Source organism: Podarcis muralis, chromosome 8 (assembly GCF_964188315.1).
Source record: "Podarcis muralis chromosome 8, rPodMur119.hap1.1, whole genome shotgun sequence".
NCBI classification, from domain to species: domain Eukaryota; kingdom Metazoa; phylum Chordata; class Lepidosauria; order Squamata; family Lacertidae; genus Podarcis; species Podarcis muralis.
Window position 1 is genome coordinate 79716181 of NC_135662.1, and position 16079 is coordinate 79732259.

The following is a 16079-nucleotide window of genomic DNA, read 5'->3' on the forward strand; positions in this document are numbered from 1 at the left end:
ACCGGCAAAAAAAGATTTTTTTGAAAAAATCCTAAGCCCCGGGGTCACAATTTCATAAAAAATCTGACTTTCGGCAATTCACTCAAAAATGGTGCCAAACGGTGGCAAATGCTCCCCTGAGAGGTTTGGCGGTCAAAACAGAAGGATTTAAATCACAGGAAAAGAAATCAGCCCTCGACAACTGAACCGGCAGAAAAAGATTTTTTTTGAAAAAATCCTAAACCCCGGGGGGTCATAATTTCATAAAAAATCTGACTTTCGGCAATTCACTCAAAAATGGTGCCTAACTTTTGCAAATGCTCCCCTGAAAGGTTTCGCGGTCGAAACAGAAGGTTTTTTATTACAGCAAAAGAAATCAGCCCTCGACAACTGAACCGGTAGAAAATTTTTTTTTTTGAAAAAATTCTAAGCCCCGGGGTCACAATTTCATAAAAAATCTGACTTTCGGCAATTCACTCAAAAATGGTGCCAAACTTTTGCAAATGCTCCCCTGAAAGGTTTGGCGATCGAAACAGAAGGCATTTAATCACAGGAAAAGAAATCAGCCCCCGACAACTTCACCGGCAGAAAAAGATTTTTTTGAAAAAATCCTAAGCCCCGGGGTCACAATTTCATAAAAAATCTGACTTTCGACAATTCACTCAAAAATGGTGCCAAACGGTGGCAAATGCTCCCCTGAGAGGTTTGGCGGTCAAAACAGAAGGATTTAAATCACAGGAAAGGAAATCAGCCCTCGACAACTGAACCGGCAGAAAAAGATTTTTTTTGAAAAAATCCTAAGCCCCGGGGTCATAATTTCATAAAAAATCTGACTTTCGGCAATTCACTCAAAAATGGTGCCTAACTTTTGCAAATGCTCCCCTGAAAGGTTTCGCGGTTGAAACAGAAGGTTTTTTATTACAGGAAAAGAAATCAGCCCTCGACAACTGAACCGGTAGAAAATTTTTTTTTAAAAAAAAATCCTAAGCCCCGGGGTCAAAATTTCATAAAAAATCTGACTTTCGGCAATTCACTCAAAAATGGTGCCAAACGGTTGCAAATGCTCCCCTGAAAGGTTTGGCGATCGAAACAGAAGGCATTTAATCACAGGAAAAGAAATCAGCCCCCGACAACTTCACCGGCAGAAAAAGATTTTTTTGAAAAAATCCTAAGCCCCGGGGTCACAATTTCATAAAAAATCTGACTTTCGGCAATTCACTCAAAAATGGTGCCAAACGGTTGCAAATGCTCCCCTGAAAGGTTTGGCGATCGAAACAGAAGGCATTTAATCACAGGAAAAGAAATCAGCCCCCGACAACTTCACCGGCAGAAAAAGATTTTTTTGAAAAAATCTTAAGCCCCGGGGTCACAATTTCATAAAAAATCTGACTTTCGGCAATTCACTCAAAAATGGTGCCAAACTTTTGCAAATGCTCCCCTGAAAGGTTTCGCGGTCGAAACAGAAGGCTTTTTATCACAGGAAAGGAAATCAGCCCTCGACAAATTCACCGGCAGAAAAAGATTTTTTTGAAAAAATCCTAAGCCCCGGGGTCACAATTTCATAAAAAATCTGACTTTCGGCAATTCACAAAAAAATGGTGCCAAACGGTTGCAAATGCTCCCCTGAGAGGTTTGGCGGTCAAAACAGAAGGATTTTAATCACAGGAAAAGCAATCAGCCCTCGACAACTGAACCGGCAGGAAAAGATTTTTTTGAAAAAATCCTAAACCCCGGGGTCTCAATTTCATAAAAAATCTGACTTTCGGCAATTCACTCAAAAATGGTGCCAAACGGTTGCAAATGCTCCCCTGAAAGGTGTGGCGATCGAAACAGAAGGCATTTAATCACAGGAAAAGAAATCAGCCCCTGACAACTTCACCGTCAGAAAAAGATTTTTTTGAAAAAATCCTAAGCCCCGGGGTCACAATTTCATAAAAAATCTGACTTTCGGCAATTCACTCAAAAATGGTGTCAAACGGTTGCAAATGCTCCCCTGAAAGGTTTGGCGATCGAAACAGAAGGCATTTAATCACGGGAAAAGAAATCAGCCCCCGACAACTGAACCAGCAGAAAAAGATTTTTTTGAAAAAATCCTAAGCCCCAGGGTCACAATTTCATAAAAAATCTGACTATCGGCAATTCACTCAAAAATGGTGCCAAACGGTTGCAAATGCTCCCCTGAGAGGTTTGGCGGTCGAAACAGAAGGAATTTAATCGCAGGAAAAGAAATCAGCCCTCGACAACTTCACCAGCATTAAAATATTTTTTTGAAAAAATCCTAAGCCCCGGGGTCACAATTTCATAAAAAATCTGACTTTCGGCAATTCACTCAAAAATGGTGCCAAACTTTTGCAAATGCTCCCCATAAAGGTTTCGCGGTCGAAACAGAAGGCTTTTTATCACAGGAAAGGAAATCAGCCCTCGACAACTTCAGTGGCAGAAAAAGATTTTTTTGAAAAAATCCTAAGCCCCGGGGTCACAATTTCATAAAAAATCTGACTTTCGGCAATTCACTCAAAAATGGTGCCAAACTTTTGCAAATGCTCCCCTGAGAGGTTTGGCAGTCAAAACAGAAGGATTTTAATCACAGGAAAAGAAATCAGCATTCGACAACTTAACCGGCACAAAAAGATTTTTTTGAAAAAAATCTTAAGCCCCGGGGTCACAATTGCATAAAAAATCTGACTTTCGGCAATTCACTCAAAAATGGTGCCAAACGCTTGCAAATGCTCCCCTGAAAGGTGTGGCGATCGAAACAGAAGGCATTTAATCACAGGGGAAAAAATCAGCCCCCGACAACTTCACCAGCAGAAAAAGATTTTTTTGAAAAAATCCTAAGCCCCGGGGTCACAATTTCATAAAAAATCTGACTTTCGGCAATTCACTCAAAAATGTTGCCAAACGGTTGCAAATGCTCCCCTGAGAGGTTTGGCGGTCGAAACAGAAGGCATTTAATCACAGGAAAAGAAATCAGCCCCCGACAACTGAACTGGCAGAAAAAGATTTTTTTGAAAAAATCCTAAGCCACAATTTCACAAAAAATCTGACTATCGGCAATTCACTCAAAAATGGTGCCAAACGGTTGCAAATGCTCCCCTGAAAGGTTTCACGGTCGAAACAGAAGGTTTTTTATTACAGGAAAAGAAATCAGCCCTTGACAACTGAACCGGTAGAAAAAATTTTTTTTGAAAAAATCCTAAGCCCCGGGGTCACAATTTCATAAAAAATCTGACTTTCGGCAATTCACTCAAAAATGGTGCCAAACTTTTGCAAATGCTCCCCTGAAAGGTTTGGCGATCGAAACAGAAGGCATTTAATCACAGGAAAAGAAATCAGCCCCTGACAACTTCACCGTCAGAAAAAGATTTTTTTGAAAAAATCCTAAGCCCCGGGGTCACAATTTCATAAAAAATCTCACTTTCGGCAATTCACTCAAAAATGGTGTCAAACGGTTGCAAATGCTCCCCTGAAAGGTTTGGCGATCGAAACAGAAGGCATTTAATCACGGGAAAAGAAATCAGCCCCCGACAACTGAACCAGCAGAAAAAGATTTTTTTGAAAAAATCCTAAGCCCCAGGGTCACAATTTCATAAAAAATCTGACTATCGGCAATTCACTCAAAAATGGTGCCAAACGGTTGCAAATGCTCCCCTGAGAGGTTTGGCGGTCGAAACAGAAGGATTTTAATCACAGGAAAAGAAATCAGCCCTCGACAACTTCACCAGCATTAAAATATTTTTTTGAAAAAATCCTAAGCCCCGGGGTCACAATTTCATAAAAAATCTGACTTTCGGCAATTTACTCAAAAATGGTGCCAAACTTTTGCAAATGCTCCCCATAAAGGTTTGGCGGTCGAAACAGAAGGCTTTTTATCACAGGAAAAGAAATCTGCCCTCGACAACTTCACCGGCAGAAAAAGATTTTTTTGAAAAAATCGTAAGCCCCGGGGTCACAATTTCATAAAAAATCTGACTTTCGGCAATTCACTCAAAAATGGTGTCAAACGGTTGCAAATGCTCCCCTGAAAGGTTTGGCGATCGAAACAGAAGGCATTTAATCACAGGAAAAGAAATCAGCCCTCGACAACTGAACCGGCAGAAAAAGATTTTTTTGAAAAAATCCTAAGCCCCGGGGTCACAATGTCATAAAAAATCTGACTTTCGGCAATTCACTCAAAAATGGTGCCAAACGGTTGCAAATGCTCCCCTGAAAGGTTGCGCAGTCGAAACAAAAGGATTTTAATCACAGGAAAAGAAATCAGCCCTCGACAACTTAACCGGCAGAAAAGTATTTTTTTGAAAAAATCCTAAGCCCCGGGGTCACAATTTCATAAAAAATCTGACTTTCGGCAATTTACTCAAAAATGGTGTCAAACGGTTGCAAATGCTCCCCTGAAAGGTTTGGCGATCGAAACAGAAGGATTTTAATCACAGGAAAAGAAATCAGCCCTCGACAACTTCACCAGCAGAAAAAGATTTTTTTGAAAAAATCCTAAGCCCCGGGGTCACAATTTCATAAAAAATCTGACTTTCGGAAATTCACTCAAAAATGGTGCCAAACTTTTGCAAATGCTCCCCTGAAAGGTTTGGCGATCGAAACAGAAGGCATTTAATCACAGGAAAATAAATCAGCCCCCGACAACATCACCGGCAGAAAAAGATTTTTTTGAAAAAAATCTTAAGCCCCGGGGTCACAATTTCATAAAAAATCTGACTTTCGGCAATTCACTCAAAAATGGTGTCAAACGGTTGCAAATGCTCCCCTGAAAGGTTTGGCGATCGAAACAGAAGGATTTTAATCACAGGAAAAGAAATCAGCCCTCGACAACTTCACCAGCAGAAAAAGATTTTTTTGAAAAAATCCTAAGCCCCGGGGTCACAATTTCATAAAAAATCTGACTTTCGGCAATTCACTCAAAAATGGTGCCAAACGGTTGCAAATGCTCCCCTGAAAGGTTTCACGGTCGAAACAGAAGGTTTTTTATTACAGGAAAAGAAATCAGCCCTCGACAACTGAACCGGTAGAAATTTTTTTTTGAAAAAAAATCCTAAGCCCCGGGGTCACAATTTCATAAAAAATCTGACTTTCGGCAATTCACTCAAAAATGGTGCCAAACTTTTGCAAATGCTCCCCTGAAAGGTTTGGCGATCGAAACAGAAGGCATTTAATCACAGGAAAAGAAATCAGCCGCCGACAACTTCACCGTCAGAAAAAGATTTTTTTGAAAAAATCCTAAGCCCCGGGGTCACAATTTCATAAAAAATCTGACTTTCGGCAATTCACTCAAAAATGGTGTCAAACGGTTGCAAATGCTCCCCTGAAAGGTTTGGCGATCGAAACAGAAGGCATTTAATCACGGGAAAAGAAATCAGCCCCCGACAACTGAACCAGCAGAAAAAGATTTTTTTGAAAAAATCCTAAGCCCCAGGGTCACAATTTCATAAAAAATCTGACTATCGGCAATTCACTCAAAAATGGTGCCAAACGGTTGCAAATGCTCCCCTGAGAGGTTTGGCGGTCGAAACAGAAGGATTTTAATCACAGAAAAAGAAATCAGCCCTCGACAACTTCACCAGCATTAAAATATTTTTTTGAAAAAATCCTAAGCCCCGGGGTCACAATTTCATAAAAAATCTGACTTTCGGCAATTCACTCAAAAATGGTGCCAAACTTTTGCAAATGCTCCCCATAAAGGTTTGGCGGTCGAAACAGAAGGCTTTTTATCACAGGAAAAGAAATCTGCCCTCGACAACTTCACCGGCAGAAAAAGATTTTTTTGAAAAAATCGTAAGCCCCGGGGTCACAATTTCATAAAAAATCTGACTTTCGGCAATTCACTCAAAAATGGTGTCAAACGGTTGCAAATGCTCCCCTGAAAGGTTTGGCGATCGAAACAGAAGGCATTTAATCACAGGAAAAGAAATCAGCCCTCGACAACTGAACCGGCAGAAAAAGATTTTTTTGAAAAAATCCTAAGCCCCGGGGTCACAATTTCATAAAAAATCTGACATTCGGCAATTCACTCAAAAATGGTGCCAAACGGTTGCAAATGCTCCCCTGAAAGGTTGCGCAGTCGAAACAAAAGGATTTTAATCACAGGAAAAGAAATCAGCCCTCGACAACTTAACCGGCAGAAAAGTATTTTTTTGAAAAAATCCTAAGCCCCGTGGTCACAATGTCATAAAAAATCTGACTTTCGGCAATTCACTCAAAAATGGTGCCAAACGGTTGCAAATGCTCCCCTGAAAGATTTGGCGATCGAAACAGAAGGCATTTAATCACAGGAAAAGAAATCAGCCCTCGACAACATCACCGGCAGAAAAAGATTTTTTTGAAAAAAATCTTAAGCCCCGGGGTCACAATTTCATAAAAAATCTGACTTTCGGCAATTCACTCAAAAATGGTGTCAAACGGTTGCAAATGCTCCCCTGAAAGGTTTGGCGATCGAAACAGAAGGATTTTAATCACAGGAAAAGAAATCAGCCCTCGACAACTTCACCAGCAGCAAAAGATTTTTTTGAAAAAATCCTAAGCCCCGGGGTCACAATTTCATAAAAAATCTGACTTTCGGAAATTCACTCAAAAATGGTGCCAAACTTTTCAAATGCTCCCCTGAAAGGTTTGGCGATCGAAACAGAAGGCATTTAATCACAGGAAAATAAATCAGCCCCCGACAACTTCACGGGCAGAAAAAGATTTTTTTTGAAAAAATCCTAAGCCCCGGGGTCACAATTTCATAAAAAATCTGACTTTCGGCAATTCACTCAAAAATGGTGTCAAACGGTTGCAAATGCTCCCCTGAAAGGTTTGGAGATCGAAACAGAAGGATTTTAATCACAGGAAAAGAAATCAGCCCTCGACAACTTCACCAGCAGAAAAAGATTTTTTTGAAAAAATCCTAAGCCCCGGGGTCACAATTTCATAAAAAATCTGACTTTCGGCAATTCACTCAAAAATGGTGCCAAACGGTTGCAAATGCTCCCCTGAAAGGTTTCACGGTCGAAACAGAAGGTTTTTTATTACAGGAAAAGAAATCAGCCCTCGACAACTGAACCGGTAGAAAATTTTTTTTAAAAAAAAATCCTAAGCCCCGGGGTCACAATTTCATAAAAAATCTGACTTTCGGCAATTCACTCAAAAATGGTGCCAAACTTTTGCAAATGCTCCCCTGAAAGGTTTGGCGATCGAAACAGAAGGCATTTAATCACAGGAAAAGAAATCAGCCCCTGACAACTTCACCGTCAGAAAAAGATTTTTTTGAAAAAATCCTAAGCCCCGGGGTCACAATTTCATAAAAAATCTGACTTTCGGCAATTCACTCAAAAATGGTGTCAAACAGTTGCAAATGCTCCCCTGAAAGGTTTGGCGATCGAAACAGAAGGCATTTAATCACGGGAAAAGAAATCAGCCCCCGACAACTGAACCAGCAGAAAAAGATTTTTTTGAAAAAATCCTAAGCCCCAGGGTCACAATTTCATAAAAAATCTGACTATCGGCAATTCACTCAAAAATGGTGCCAAACGGTTGCAAATGCTCCCCTGAGAGGTTTGGCGGTCGAAACAGAAGGATTTTAATCACAGGAAAAGAAATCAGCCCTCGACAACTTCACCAGCATTAAAATATTTTTTTGAAAAAATCCTAAGCCCCGGGGTCACAATTTCATAAAAAATCTGACTTTCGGCAATTCACTCAAAAATGGTGCCAAACTTTTGCAAATGCTCCCCATAAAGGTTTGGCGGTCGAAACAGAAGGCTTTTTATCACAGGAAAAGAAATCTGCCCTCGACAACTTCACCGGCAGAAAAAGATTTTTTTGAAAAAATCGTAAGCCCCGGGGTCACAATTTCATAAAAAATCTGACTTTCGGCAATTCACTCAAAAATGGTGTCAAACGGTTGCAAATGCTCCCCTGAAAGGTTTGGCGATCGAAACAGAAGGCATTTAATCACAGGAAAAGAAATCAGCCCTCGACAACTGAACCGGCAGAAAAAGATTTTTTTGAAAAAATCCTAAGCCCCGGGGTCACAATTTCATAAAAAATCTGACTTTCGGCAATTCACTCAAAAATGGTGCCAAACGGTTGCAAATGCTCCCCTGAAAGGTTGCGCAGTCGAAACAAAAGGATTTTAATCACAGGAAAAGAAATCAGCCCTCGACAACTTAACCGGCAGAAAAGTATTTTTTTGAAAAAATCCTAAGCCCCGTGGTCACAATGTCATAAAAAATCTGACTTTCGGCAATTCACTCAAAAATAGTGCCAAACGGTTGCAAATGCTCCCCTGAAAGATTTGGCGATCGAAACAGAAGGCATTTAATCACAGGAAAAGAAATCAGCCCCCGACAACATCACCGGCAGAAAAAGATTTTTTTGAAAAAAATCTTAAGCCCCGGGGTCACAATTTCATAAAAAATCTGACTATCGGCAATTCACTCAAAAATGGTGCCAAACGGTTGCAAATGCTCCCCTGAGAGGTTTGGCGGTCGAAACAGAAGGATTTTAATCACAGGAAAAGAAATCAGCCCTCGACAACTTCACCAGCATTAAAATATTTTTTTGAAAAAATCCTAAGCCCCGGGGTCACAATTTCATAAAAAATCTGACTTTCGGCAATTCACTCAAAAATGGTGCCAAACTTTTGCAAATGCTCCCCTGAAAGGTTGCGCAGTCGAAACAAAAGGATTTTAATCACAGGAAAAGAAATCAGCCCTCGACAACTTAACCGGCAGAAAAGTATTTTTTTGAAAAAATCCTAAGCCCCGTGGTCACAATGTCATAAAAAATCTGACTTTCGGCAATTCACTCAAAAATGGTGTCAAACGGTTGCAAATGCTCCCCTGAAAGGTTTGGAGATCGAAACAGAAGGATTTTAATCACAGGAAAAGAAATCAGCCCTCGACAACTTCACCAGCAGAAAAAGATTTTTTTGAAAAAATCCTAAGCCCCGGGGTCACAATTTCATAAAAAATCTGACTTTCGGCAATTCACTCAAAAATGGTGCCAAACTTTTGCAAATGCTCCCCTGAAAGGTTTCGCGGTCGAAACAGAAGGCTTTTTATCACAGGAAAGGAAATCAGCCCTCGACAACTTCACCGGCAGAAAAAGATTTTTTTGAAAAAATCCTAAGCCCCGGGGTCACAATTTCATAAAAAATCTGACTTTCGGCAATTCACTCAAAAATGGTGCCAAACCTTTGCAAATGCTCCCCTGAGAGGTTTGGCGGTCAAAACAGAAGGATTTTAATCACAGGAAAAGAAATCAGCCCTCGACAACTTCACCAGCAGAAAAAGATTTTTTTGAAAAAATCCTAAGCCCCGGGGTCACAATTTCATAAAAAATCTGACTTTCGGCAATTCACTCAAAAATGGTGCCAAACTTTTGCAAATGCTCCCCTGAAAGGTTTGGCGATCGAAACAGAAGGCATTTAATCACAGGAAAAGAAATCAGCCCCTGACAACTTCACCGTCAGAAAAAGATTTTTTTGAAAAAATCCTAAGCCCCGGGGTCACAATTTCATAAAAAATCTGACTTTCGGCAATTCACTCAAAAATGGTGTCAAACGGTTGCAAATGCTCCCCTGAAAGGTTTGGCGATCGAAACAGAAGGCATTTAATCACGGGAAAAGAAATCAGCCCCCGACAACTGAACCAGCAGAAAAAGATTTTTTTGAAAAAATCCTAAGCCCCAGGGTCACAATTTCATAAAAAATCTGACTATCGGCAATTCACTCAAAAATGGTGCCAAACGGTTGCAAATGCTCCCCTGAGAGGTTTGGCGGTCGAAACAGAAGGATTTTAATCACAGGAAAAGAAATCAGCCCTCGACAACTTCACCAGCATTAAAATATTTTTTTGAAAAAATCCTAAGCCCCGGGGTCACAATTTCATAAAAAATCTGACTTTCGGCAATTCACTCAAAAATGGTGCCAAACTTTTGCAAATGCTCCCCATAAAGGTTTGGCGGTCGAAACAGAAGGCTTTTTATCACAGGAAAAGAAATCTGCCCTCGACAACTTCACCGGCAGAAAAAGATTTTTTTGAAAAAATCGTAAGCCCCGGGGTCACAATTTCATAAAAAATCTGACTTTCGGCAATTCACTCAAAAATGGTGTCAAACGGTTGCAAATGCTCCCCTGAAAGGTTTGGCGATCGAAACAGAAGGCATTTAATCACAGGAAAAGAAATCAGCCCTCGACAACTGAACCGGCAGAAAAAGATTTTTTTGAAAAAATCCTAAGCCCCGGGGTCACAATTTCATAAAAAATCTGACTTTCGGCAATTCACTCAAAAATGGTGCCAAACGGTTGCAAATGCTCCCCTGAAAGGTTGCGCAGTCGAAACAAAAGGATTTTAATCAGAGGAAAAGAAATCAGCCCTCGACAACTTAACCGGCAGAAAAGTATTTTTTTGAAAAAATCCTAAGCCCCGTGGTCACAATGTCATAAAAAATCTGACTTTCGGCAATTCACTCAAAAATGGTGCCAAACAGTTGCAAATGCTCCCCTGAGAGGTTTGGCGGTCAAAACAGAAGGCATTTAATCACAGGAAAAGAAATCAGCCCCCGACAACTTCACCGGCAGAAATAATTTTTTTTGAAAAAATCCTAAGCCCCAGGGTCACAATTTCATAAAAAATCTGACTTTCGGCAATTCACTCAAAAATGGTGCCAAACTTTTGCAAATGCTCCCCTGAAAGCTTTGGCGATCGAAACAGAAGGCATTTAATCACGGGAAAAGAAATCAGCCCCCGACAACTGAACCAGCAGAAAAAGATTTTTTTGAAAAAATCCTAAGCCCCGGGGTCACAATTTCATAAAAAATCTGACTTTCGGCAATTCACTCAAAAATGGTGCCAAACTTTTGCAAATGCTCCCCTGAAAGGTTTGGCGATCGAAACAGAAGGATTTTAATCACAGGAAAAGAAATCAGCCCTCGACAACTTCACAAGCAGAAAAAGATTTTTTTGAAAAAATCCTAAGCCCCAGGGTCACAATTTCATAAAAAATCTGACTTTCGGCAATTCACTCAAAAATGGTGCCAAACGGTTGCAAATGCTCCCCTGAGAGGTTTGGCGGTCGAAATAGAAGGATTTTAATCACAGGAAAAGAAATCAGCCCTCGACAACTGAACCGGCAGAAAAAGATTTTTTTGAAAAAATCCTAAGCCCCGGGGTCACAATTTCATAAAAAATCTGACTTTCGGCAATTCACTCAAAAATGGTGCCAAACTTTTGCAAATGCTCCCCTGAGAGGTTTGGCGGTCGAAACAGAAGGATTTTAATCACAGGAAAAGAAATCAGCCCTCGACAACTTAACCGGCAGAAAAATATTTTTTTGAAAAAATCCTAAGCCCCGGGGTCACAATTTCATAAAAAATCTGACTTTCGGCAATTCACTCAAAAATGGTGCCAAACTTTTGCAAATGCTCCCCTGAAAGGTTTGGCGGTCGAAACAGAAGGCTTTTTATCACAGGAAAAGAAATTAGCCCTCGACAACTTCACCGACAGAAAAAGATTTTTTTGAAAAAATCCTAAGCCCCGGGGTCACAATTTCATAACAAATCTGACTTTTGGCAATTCAGTCAAAAATGGTGCCAAACGGTTGCAAATGCTCCCCTGAGAGGTTTGGCGGTCAAAACAGAAGGATTTTAATCACAGGAAAAGAAATCAGCCCTCGACAACTGAACCGGCAGAAAAAGATTTTTTTGAAAAAATCCTAAGCCCCGGGGTCACAATTTCATAACAAATCTGACTTTCTGCATTTCACTCAAAAATGGTGCCAAACTTTTGCAAATGCTCCCCTGAGAGGTTTGGCGGTCAAAACAGAAGGATTTTAAACACAGGAAAAGAAATCAGCCCTCGACAACTTCACCGACAGAAAAAGATTTTTTTGAAAAAATCCTAAGCCCCGGGGTCACAATTTCATAACAAATCTGACTTTTGGCAATTCACTCAAAAATGGTGCCAAACGGTTGCAAATGCTCCCCTGAGAGGTTTGGCGGTCAAAACAGAAGGATTTTAATCACAGGAAAAGCAATCAGCCCTCGACAACGGAACCGGCAGAAAAAGATTTTTTTGAAAAAATCCCAAGCCCCGGGGTCTCAATTTCATAAAAAATCTGACTTTCTGCATTTCACTCAAAAATGGTGTCAAACTTTTGCAAATGCTCCCCTGAAAGTTTTGGCGGTCGAAACAGAAGGCTTTTTATCACAGGAAAAGAAATCAGCCCTCGACAACTTCACCGACAGAAAAAGATTTTTTTGAAAAAATCCTAAGCCCCGGGGTCACAATTTCATAACAAATCTGACTTTCGGCAATTCACTCAAAATTGGTGCCAAACGGTTGCAAATGCTCCCCTGAGAGGTTTGGCGGTCAAAACAGAAGGATTTTAATCACAGGAAAAGAAATCAGCCCTCGACAACTTCACCGGCAGAAAAAGATTTTTTTGAAAAAATCCTAAGCCCCGGGGTCACAATTTCATAAAAAATCTGACTTTCGGCAATTCACTCAAAAATGGTGCCAAACGGTTGCAAATGCTCCCCTGAGAGGTTTGGCGGTCAAAACAGAAGGATTTTAATCACAGGAAAAGCAATCAGCCCTCGACAACTGAACCGGCAGAAAAAGATTTTTTTGAAAAAATCCTAAGCCCCGGGGTCTCAATTTCATAAAAAATATGACTTTCGGCAATTCACTCAAAAATGGTGCCAAACTTTTGCAAATGCTCCCCTGAAAGGTTTGGCGGTCGAAACAGAAGGCTTTTTATCACAGGAAAAGAAATCAGCCCTCGACAACTTCACCGACAGAAAAAGATTTTTTTGAAAAAATCCTAAGGCCCGGGGTCACAATTTCATAACAAATCTGACTTTTGGCAATTCACTCAAAAATGGTGCCAAACGGTTGCAAATGCTCCCCTGAGAGGTTTGGCGGTCAAAACAGAAGGATTTTAATCACAGGAAAAGCAATCAGCCCTCGACAACTGAACCGGCAGAAAAAGATTTTTTTGAAAAAATCCTAAGCCCCGGGGTCTCAATTTCATAAAAAATCTGACTTTCTGCATTTCACTCAAAAATGGTGCCAAACTTTTGCAAATGCTCCCCTGAAAGGTTTGGCGGTCGAAACAGAAGGCTTTTTATCACAGGAAAAGAAATCAGCCCTCGACAACTTCACCGGCAGAAAAAGATTTTTTTGAAAAAATCCTAAGCCCCAGGGTCACAATTTCATAACAAATCTGACTTTTGGCAATTCACTCAAAAATGGTGCCAAACGGTTGCAAATGCTCCCCTGAGAGGTTTGGCGGTCGAAACAGAAGGCTTTTTATCACAGGAAAAGCAATCAGCCCTCGACAACTGAACCGGTAGAAAATTTTTTTTTTAAAAAAATCCTAAGCCCCGGGGTCACAATTTCATAAAAAATCTGACTTTCGGCAATTCACTCAAAAATGGTGCCAAACTTTTGCAAATGCTCCCCTGAAAGGTTTGGCGATCGAAACAGAAGGCATTTAATCACAGGAAAAGAAATCAGCCCCTGACAACTTCACCGTCAGAAAAAGATTTTTTTGAAAAAATCCTAAGCCCCGGGGTCACAATTTCATAACAAATCTGACTTTCGGCAATTCACTCAAAATTGGTGCCAAACGGTTGCAAATGCTCCCCTGAGAGGTTTGGCGGTCAAAACAGAAGGATTTTAATCACAGGAAAAGCAATCAGCCCTCGACAACTTCACCGGCAGAAAAAGATTTTTTTGAAAAAATCCTAAGCCCCGGGGTCACAATTTCATAAAAAATCTGACTTTCGGCAATTCACTCAAAAATGGTGCCAAACGGTTGCAAATGCTCCCCTGAGAGGTTTGGCGGTCAAAACAGAAGGATTTTAATCACAGGAAAAGCAATCAGCCCTCGACAACTGAACCGGCAGAAAAAGATTTTTTTGAAAAAATCCTAAGCCCCGGGGTCTCAATTTCATAAAAAATATGACTTTCGGCAATTCACTCAAAAATGGTGCCAAACTTTTGCAAATGCTCCCCTGAAAGGTTTGGCGGTCGAAACAGAAGGCTTTTTATCACAGGAAAAGAAATCAGCCCTCGACAACTTCACCGACAGAAAAAGATTTTTTTGAAAAAATCCTAAGGCCCGGGGTCACAATTTCATAACAAATCTGACTTTTGGCAATTCACTCAAAAATGGTGCCAAACGGTTGCAAATGCTCCCCTGAGAGGTTTGGCGGTCAAAACAGAAGGATTTTAATCACAGGAAAAGCAATCAGCCCTCGACAACTGAACCGGCAGAAAAAGATTTTTTTGAAAAAATCCTAAGCCCCGGGGTCTCAATTTCATAAAAAATCTGACTTTCTGCATTTCACTCAAAAATGGTGCCAAACTTTTGCAAATGCTCCCCTGAAAGGTTTGGCGGTCGAAACAGAAGGCTTTTTATCACAGGAAAAGAAATCAGCCCTCGACAACTTCACCGGCAGAAAAAGATTTTTTTGAAAAAATCCTAAGCCCCAGGGTCACAATTTCATAACAAATCTGACTTTTGGCAATTCACTCAAAAATGGTGCCAAACGGTTGCAAATGCTCCCCTGAGAGGTTTGGCGGTCGAAACAGAAGGCTTTTTATCACAGGAAAAGCAATCAGCCCTCGACAACTGAACCGGTAGAAAATTTTTTTTTTTAAAAAATCCTAAGCCCCGGGGTCACAATTTCATAAAAAATCTGACTTTCGGCAATTCACTCAAAAATGGTGCCAAACTTTTGCAAATGCTCCCCTGAAAGGTTTGGCGATCGAAACAGAAGGCATTTAATCACAGGAAAAGAAATCAGCCCCTGACAACTTCACCGTCAGAAAAAGATTTTTTTGAAAAAATCCTAAGCCCCGGGGTCACAATTTCATAACAAATCTGACTTTCGGCAATTCACTCAAAATTGGTGCCAAACGGTTGCAAATGCTCCCCTGAGAGGTTTGGCGGTCAAAACAGAAGGATTTTAATCACAGGAAAAGAAATCAGCCCTCGACAACTTCACCGGCAGAAAAAGATTTTTTTGAAAAAATCCTAAGCCCCGGGGTCACAATTTCATAAAAAATCTGACTTTCGGCAATTCACTCAAAAATGGTGCCAAACGGTTGCAAATGCTCCCCTGAGAGGTTTGGCGGTCAAAACAGAAGGATTTTAATCACAGGAAAAGCAATCAGCCCTCGACAACTGAACCGGCAGAAAAAGATTTTTTTGAAAAAATCCTAAGCCCCGGGGTCTCAATTTCATAAAAAATATGACTTTCGGCAATTCACTCAAAAATGGTGCCAAACTTTTGCAAATGCTCCCCTGAAAGGTTTGGCGGTCGAAACAGAAGGCTTTTTATCACAGGAAAAGAAATCAGCCCTCGACAACTTCACCGACAGAAAAAGATTTTTTTGAAAAAATCCTAAGGCCCGGGGTCACAATTTCATAACAAATCTGACTTTTGGCAATTCACTCAAAAATGGTGCCAAACGGTTGCAAATGCTCCCCTGAGAGGTTTGGCGGTCAAAACAGAAGGATTTTAATCACAGGAAAAGCAATCAGCCCTCGACAACTGAACCGGCAGAAAAAGATTTTTTTGAAAAAATCCTAAGCCCCGGGGTCTCAATTTCATAAAAAATCTGACTTTCTGCATTTCACTCAAAAATGGTGCCAAACTTTTGCAAATGCTCCCCTGAAAGGTTTGGCGGTCGAAACAGAAGGCTTTTTATCACAGGAAAAGAAATCAGCCCTCGACAACTTCACCGGCAGAAAAAGATTTTTTTGAAAAAATCCTAAGCCCCAGGGTCACAATTTCATAACAAATCTGACTTTTGGCAATTCACTCAAAAATGGTGCCAAACGGTTGCAAATGCTCCCCTGAGAGGTTTGGCGGTCGAAACAGAAGGCTTTTTATCACAGGAAAAGCAATCAGCCCTCGACAACTGAACCGGTAGAAAATTTTTTTTTTAAAAAAATCCTAAGCCCCGGGGTCACAATTTCATAAAAAATCTGACTTTCGGCAATTCACTCAAAAATGGTGCCAAACTTTTGCAAATGCTCCCCTGAAAGGTTTGGCGATCGAAACAGAAGGCATTTAATCACAGGAAAAGAAA